This window comes from Coffea arabica, chromosome 5e (genome assembly GCF_036785885.1).
Source record: "Coffea arabica cultivar ET-39 chromosome 5e, Coffea Arabica ET-39 HiFi, whole genome shotgun sequence".
Classification (NCBI taxonomy): Eukaryota; Viridiplantae; Streptophyta; class Magnoliopsida; order Gentianales; family Rubiaceae; genus Coffea; species Coffea arabica.
The window spans coordinates 10,995,795-11,003,248 of record NC_092318.1 but is presented as its reverse complement, the minus strand read 5'-3'; positions in this window follow the sequence as shown (position 1 = coordinate 11,003,248).

Here is a 7,454-nt window from a genome sequence, read left to right as displayed (position 1 = left end):
GGCATGCCTGTTTTGTTTCAAAGCACCATCAGGGATGAAACTTTGACTTGAGGCTCTCTGGTGAAGCTTAGCCGTAGTGCTAGCTTGTTGTGTTTCCAAGCACCACCAGGGCCAATTTCTTGAGCTAAGATCCTCTGGTGAAGTTTAGCCGTTGTGCTAATTGTTGTGTTATCAAGCACCACCAAGGATGAAATTTTGAACTGAGGTTCTTTGGCGAGGTATAACCGTTGTGCTAACCTGTTGTGTTGTCCAGCGTCGCCATGGACAAAATCTTGCATCTGAGGCTCTGGTGAAGTATAGCTGAGTGCTAGCTTGTTGTGTTTTCAAGCACCACCAGGGACAAATTCCTGAGACTTTCTGGTGAAGTATAGCTGAGTGCTAGCTTGTTGTGTTTTCAAGCACCACCAGGGGTAATTTCTGACCTGAGACATCGTTATGTCCTGGATTGTTTTTCCAAATATCAAGGACTTTAAGTCCGATTTCGAGCCCCTTTTGTATATGTATCCAGTTACTCGTCTGACTATCTATTGGATCAAGATTATTTGATAAGTTGGATTGGAGTACTTTAGTACTTGATTGTGATGAGTGATTCTTAGTATGTGATTGACCTTTGAGATATTTGATCTGGTTAGTATTTGATTATGATAAGCGAGATTGAAATGATTCTTAATACGTGATCGACTTTGGAGAACTATTGTGATCTGATTAGTACAAGTTGGAATGTCGAGGACGACATTCTTTTAAGGAGGGGAGTTTGTGACGGCCCGAGGCAGAAGAAAAGGGAAAAATTTCTGGTGAATAGTATTTTGTGGAGAATCCGGCCAGAAGCCGTGCAAATTCTTTATATTTTTCTTAAAAATTCCCTTTTCTTTGACAAATACCACTTTATAATGGCCCTACTACTCAATCACCCCAAAATAAGTGCCAATGAACCTAGAAAGTAGGGTTTCACTTTTGGTTTCAAGATTGGAGCAAAATTAGGGTTTTCGCGATTTTCGCCGGATGAATTTTCGGTACGGAGCAAGGATCAAATTTGGTGATTAAAAATGACTTTTAAGTGAGAAATAATATGTGATTAGATGCAATGATACAAGTTTAGTGAATAGGAAGTAAAAACCTAGTACGTGTGTTTTTAAGAAAAACGACGCGAACCGACGGGTACCGCGCACTACCGACTGAACGCACCACTTGACCACCACTTTTTTTTACCATACAAGCTTTTTGATTTTTGAGCAAAATATCTTCTCAATTTCCAGCTAGCTTGACCGAAATTGGAGGCTAGAAATGCAAGAAAGAAAGAGAAAAAAATGAAAGGTGGTAGTGGCGACAAGTGTCGCCACCTAAGGGTTTCTTGACCAAGAGAGATGGTCTTCCTTTTTAGCCCAATTTTTTCTCATTTCCCTTCATTATTTCAGCAGCTTGGCCGAACAAAGAGAGGAGAGAAAGAGAGCAAGAAAACAATTTCCTTCTTCTTGAGTTGAATCATCCAAGTAAGAAATTGAAATTCCAAACCGATTAAAGAGTGGGTTGTGAGTTGGGAAGCTTGTGGAACCAAAAGATTTCTAAAGGAGGTGAAGTATCACTCTTTCAAGCTTTGTTTTTGAGGTATAAAGTCTGATTTATGGCTTTGATTCTTTTATTTTGGTTTAAGATGCTATTTAGTTCATGCTTTGGCTTGATTACAAGATATGCAAGTTGTTGTGATGAATTTTGGATGATTTAAGCAAGTTAGGGCTTGATTAATTTCTGCCTAAACTTGTTCTATATAAGATTATATAAGAGGCTTTGGTAGTGATTGGATCGAGGAATTTAAGAAAGTTTCATTGAAGACCAAAAATTCCAGATTTCTGGAAATTTCCTAATTCAGTTCTGCCTGGTTTTGGAACTCATAGTTAGAGGCCGAATTAGGCTTGGACCAAAACATGAAAGTTGTATAGAATGGTATTTTATAGGTGCCTACAAAATATCAACTCAATCGGAGTAACGTAACTTGTGAAAAGTCGAAAATACCCTCGCTGTTCTAGGTTACATTCTAGAGTTCCGCGTGGACAGTTTAGTCTATTTGGTTGTGTTTATTCACTATAATCCGTTGGGATTTAGCCTTTTGACAAAACATGAAAGTTTTAGTATTCTGTCTTAGATTTTGAACTCCACCAAGAACACCTTAATCGGACCTTGGTAACCTGAGATATCACCATTCCAGTGCAGTGCAGTTAATTAGCCGAATAGTTGGATTTTGGTTCTATAACTGGACTAAGTTATCTCCATGAAAATTGTAGCCCTGTGTCTTAGCTTCGAAACGGTATAATTTTTACCGCAATCCGATAAGCGTAGCCTCGGATGTTTTATTTCCGCAACCACACGTCAAATCTGTCTTTTGCTAGGTTACATTTCCGCACTTGTTATCACTTTGATTTCTGTTCTTATGTTGTTATGAGCCTATGGAACGGCTATTTACGTGAATCTATGATATGTATGATTTTGGGATTGACTGAGAGAAAAATAATAAAGCCTAAATGGCTGGAAAATTAGGTAAACACAAGGGGCATGCTGCCAAATTTTCACGAGAAAGATAAACTAGCCTTTGGAGATCTAGTTCTATATTTGGCAAATTTGACTTGGATACATTGAAAACTAGGTTGAGGTGTCTTTATGAAAGTTGTAACTCTTTGTCTAAGCTTCGAGACACTACCTAGTACATTTTGATCTGATAACCACAGCTCCAGTTATGGACAAAATCGTGTAACCCGTTTTGTACCATTTTCATTTCTGCGCACGCCCGATTCATTCCTTTACTGTTTTTCCGCTTTGATCGTTTTAGTCCTTATTTCCATTTGTGATCCAGGGCTTCGACTTGAGAAAGAAAATAATAAATGATGGATGAGGTTCGTGAGTCGTGGTTTGTGAGGCCCCAGTCCGTTCGTAAGCTGATATGAGGGTTATTCGTTAATCGGTGAGGTGGTTTCGGGTTTTTATCGCCCGCCTTTTCTACATTTTTCTTTATTGGAAATTTCCCCAGATAATTTTCCTAGTAAATATAGTTTTTAGATGATTTTTCTAGTATCGGTTAGATTTTGAGAAATTAAGAACGTATATCGGACGTGGGACCCACTAGTGCGAAAAGTTCGGAAAAATTCGGCCAATAAGGTTAAGTTTCGGATACTGTGTGAAATTTATCGGGTGTTAAGAGATAAGTAGAGAGTGAAATTTGATTGATGTGAGAGGAAAAAGAAAGATAAGAATGCATTTAAGAGGTGACAAGTGTTACTCTCTTATTGGTTATACTTTATGATTTACTATTCATGTTTTTGACTTTTGACCCAATTGGTTAAATATCTTAAAAATTGCACAAAAATTACCATTTCTTACCTCCTCCATAGCCGGCCCTCTCTCTTGCCAAGAAGGAAGAAAACTTCTTCAAACTTCAAGCTTTCAACTAGCTCAAATCATCCAAACCAATTGCCTAAACTAGTTTCTACTCCATACAACCTTTCCATTTGGTGTTAGTGGTGAGTTTGGTGAAGTTTTTGGAAGAGCTAAGGTGGTCTACAACTCCTCCTCTCTTGTATACTAGGTAAGTGATGATTGAACATACTCCTACACCTAATGATGCTTAAGTTATGCTTAGTAGTGGCTAAAGTGATGATATTTGTGATTTATTTCTTGATTTGAAGTGATTTGGTGAAGTTTTTATATTTTTGAGGAATTTTCTGGTTTAATATGAATGTGATGTTGTGGTCATCTATGATGGTTGATAATGAGGGGGAATGACTCTAGTAGGTGTGAATTAGTGATAATTGCAACCAATTTTGGGTTTGGATTGAATTGTGGAAAGTTAGGGTTTTATCACCCCTTATTCTGTCCGGTTTTGGATCATAGGGTTAGAGGCCGAATTGGATTTTTCTTAAAACATGAAAGTTGTAGGTATGGATGTGTTTGAGGTGCCTGTAAAATTTCAGGTCATTTGGATTAGTGTAGAGTGAGATATGTCGATTTTACTGTGGCTGTTCTGGGTTGATCAGGATGGCAGAACTGCGTTTGTATTTGGTTATTTTGACTGGAATTACTTTGGATTTGGATGTTGGTGTCTTCTGATGAAATATATAGGAATGTTTTAGATACCAAATGCCTTCGGAATCAATGAATTTGGACTTGTATAGACTGAGTTGGACTCATTACAGCATTATGTGATTTGCAAACCTGTTTTGGTAATTCTGGTTTCGTATTTTGCATATTTGACCTAGTTGTGCTAGGATTTGGACTGAGTGGCCTTCTACATTGTTGTAGCCCCTTAAGTCCTGGATATTCCTGTAAAATTTCAGGTTAAACGGATTAGTATATCCTGAGTTATAAATGAAATACTCAGACCTGTTTTGACCGTCAAATTCTGTTACGTTTTTGGAAAGTTTCTGACCGTGACTTTTCGATTTTGATAGAGTACGATCTGGGTGTCGACTATGTCATAAGAAATGTAGATCTTGGCCACATCTTTGAAACGCTATAAAGTGCGTCAAAATCCGAGTTCTGTAGCTCTAGTTATGATCGAAATAAGAATGCATGTCAGAACTGTTTTTATATCCGGACAGTTTACGACTGGAACTTTGGCTTCACATTTGACTAGATTACAAGCTGTTTGGGCTTGCGACCAAAACACCAAACTTATAACCCTATATCAGAGCTTTCTAACGCCCTTGGAAATTCATGAATCGGATTATAAAACCTGAGATATAGCCGAGCAAACAAGGCCTGCCCGTGGAAATGACCATTTTCTGGTCAGATCTGTTTTGGTCCTGATGACCAATTTCCGTTCCGAATTTGGATTGCCAACCTTCATGAAAGTTGTTCCATTTGGAATGAACCATCTAACTGCCAATTTTCAGCTCTTTTGACCATGTGTAGCATGGACAACAGGTTGCACTCAAAACTGACCATTTGTGGATTGGCCAGATTTCGTAAGTGATTGTGTTTGGTTCATTTGGGACTGAAGCCTCCAGTTTCAGTTCTGGATGTCTTCATAACAGTTGTTTTTCATCCTTTAAGCTTCGATATGGCATCTCATACGCCTTAATCCGATATTCGTAGCTCAACTTATGAGTAAACTAGAAACGAGTGTCAAATCTGCCGTTTCCGCTAACGGCCGTTTCCGTTTCCGTCCGTCATATTTACGTGCGCGCGAGTCGTTTTTGCCGTTTTGCTTGTTTTAGGCACGATAGTAGCCGTTTACGATATTATGTGACACAATCTTCTATGTCAGACGGTGGTGAGTTGGGCGGAACTGGTGGGGCCCACTACTAGCTGTTCATTTCGATCCGACTTCGTGTTTTTGCTATTTCAGATTCTGAGTAAGTATTCAGGCCAGTTTGGTGTGTTTTCTTTGCTATGTGTTTGAGATATGTGAAAAGGGTACTTAGGCGAGGGTGTACTTTATCGCACTCGACCTAAACCCTAATTTGAATGTATAATTGTTCTTGGCATATGTATATGAACCTTTTGGAACCAAAACCCTTGAGCTTGTGGCTCGGGGCGACTTTCGAGTAAAGTTTGTGAAGTTTGCAAAGTTTGTGAGTTCGTGGGCCCGATCTAAGACCTGTATGGACTATTCGAACCGGTTAGGGCTTGGTCGAAGTCAGTCCAACTTAGTCTGAGGTCACCAAGTTTGTAGGTTCATGTTATGAACCAATTTTGTGAATCCGGTTCACCGAGAAGGTGACCAAGTTTGTGACCCGAGCTTGTGACTCAAGCTCAAGTTTGTGATTTCGTTCGCCCGGGCAAGTTTGTGAGGTGACTGGCCAGTGAGGGTGATAAGGTGTCGGTGGGTGTACAAGTGAAGTTCTACGGACCATTGAGTGTGGTCGACGGAATGTCGGCAGGAGATCACGCATGGCATATAAATTGGCTTTGGAGCCACCTGTATCCTTATTATGTGATGTTACTTTTCTGCTTTTGCTTTACTCTTACTGTGTAACTGTTGTTACGTGAAATTTATGCTTTCGCCCCTGTTTACTTACTAAGCATATAGCTTACCCCTTTCCTTTTGTTTTCCTTAGCAGGGGCCGACGCGGGGACTTTTGGTTCGTATACTAGTATAGTTAGATTGGCTTGTAATAGTTGAACAGTTAGGATGTTTGTTTTTATTTTGGTGGTTTGTATAAGGACCCTTCTTAGGGTCTATCTTCTGCTGGTTGTGGTTATAGTGTATTAGAGTGGTTTGACTCGAGACTTTTGAGGATGTAAATGTAACTTTTGGGATTGTATATAGTGCTCTTTCGATTTATCTAGTTTTATTGCTTTAAGTTTTGAGTCCTGGCGCGAGCTAGGCAGGCGGCCCGCCGATACCCTTGGGTTCGCCCTTGGGAGAAGTGGGGTCGTCACAGTTGGTATCAGAGCCATATGCCGACGGTTGGGACTCTACGTCCTTTTACTGGAAAAGCCCCGAGTCTCTTGTTCGTGAAGAGTCATGAAGCGAAACTCTCCGTAGGGGATGCCCGCGTGCGGGTGGCAAGCTGATAGGTACCTTGTGATGTGACCCTGAGAACTGTCACAGTTGGTATCAGAGCGCCTAGGTTAGAGGACTTGGGCAATTGTGGGACATACGTGATAGGTTCATTAGGATTACGTGATTCTCTTTAAGTTGAATGATATATTTTAAGTTGAAATGTCGGTTAACTAACGAATTAATGTTTGTAGGTATGGATCCGGGCAGTTCTAGCGGCGTGGGACCGGGACCGAGACCTCCGAGTGGGAGGGCTCGGATGACCGGGTGCTGCGTCAGCGGGCGATCCGCTATCGGAGGAGGCTTGGGGAGCCCTATACTTTGTATTCTCCCTTCGGCCAGGTCTCGCGCCGACCCTGTGCGTGCTGGTATACCTATAGCTATCCTGACGAGGTTGTCTTAGCGTTGGATGATGAGCGTTATCACCTAGACCAGACGGTCGAGACTTTGCGGGCGCAGCTGGCGGAGGCTAGAGAGTTTAGCCGCTGGCAGGCGTTGCGCGTTAGAGACCTGGAGCGGGATCTCCGAGACACACACCAGCACCTCTTCGCTATGAAGAGGCAGCTCAGGGAGAGGGCCCGGAGTATCACGTTTGATTGTGGGGTCTTACTAGATATGGCCGAGGAGGCACCCCCACGAGCTACCGGGCCAGAGCAGATAGGTGAGATAGGTACTTTAGGTTCCGTAGGGAACCGGGGCCCTAGGGGAGGCGTTTAGGGTCGCTTTCGTATTTTGATTAGCTGGCAGATTACTTTTGTTAGAACTGGCCTGGCTAATTTCTTTTGTTATCTGGTTGGTTGACTAGATTTTTGGAGCCGGAGTGCTCGTGTGTATATTGGGTTTTGACCCGACTGGAGGTCGGGTAGTTTGTATATCTTTTGGTGTGACTTTGTATTGTACCTATCCTTTGCGTGCCTTTCGTGTATCTGTTTTGTGTTTTGTGTTTTCGTGTATCCTTTAC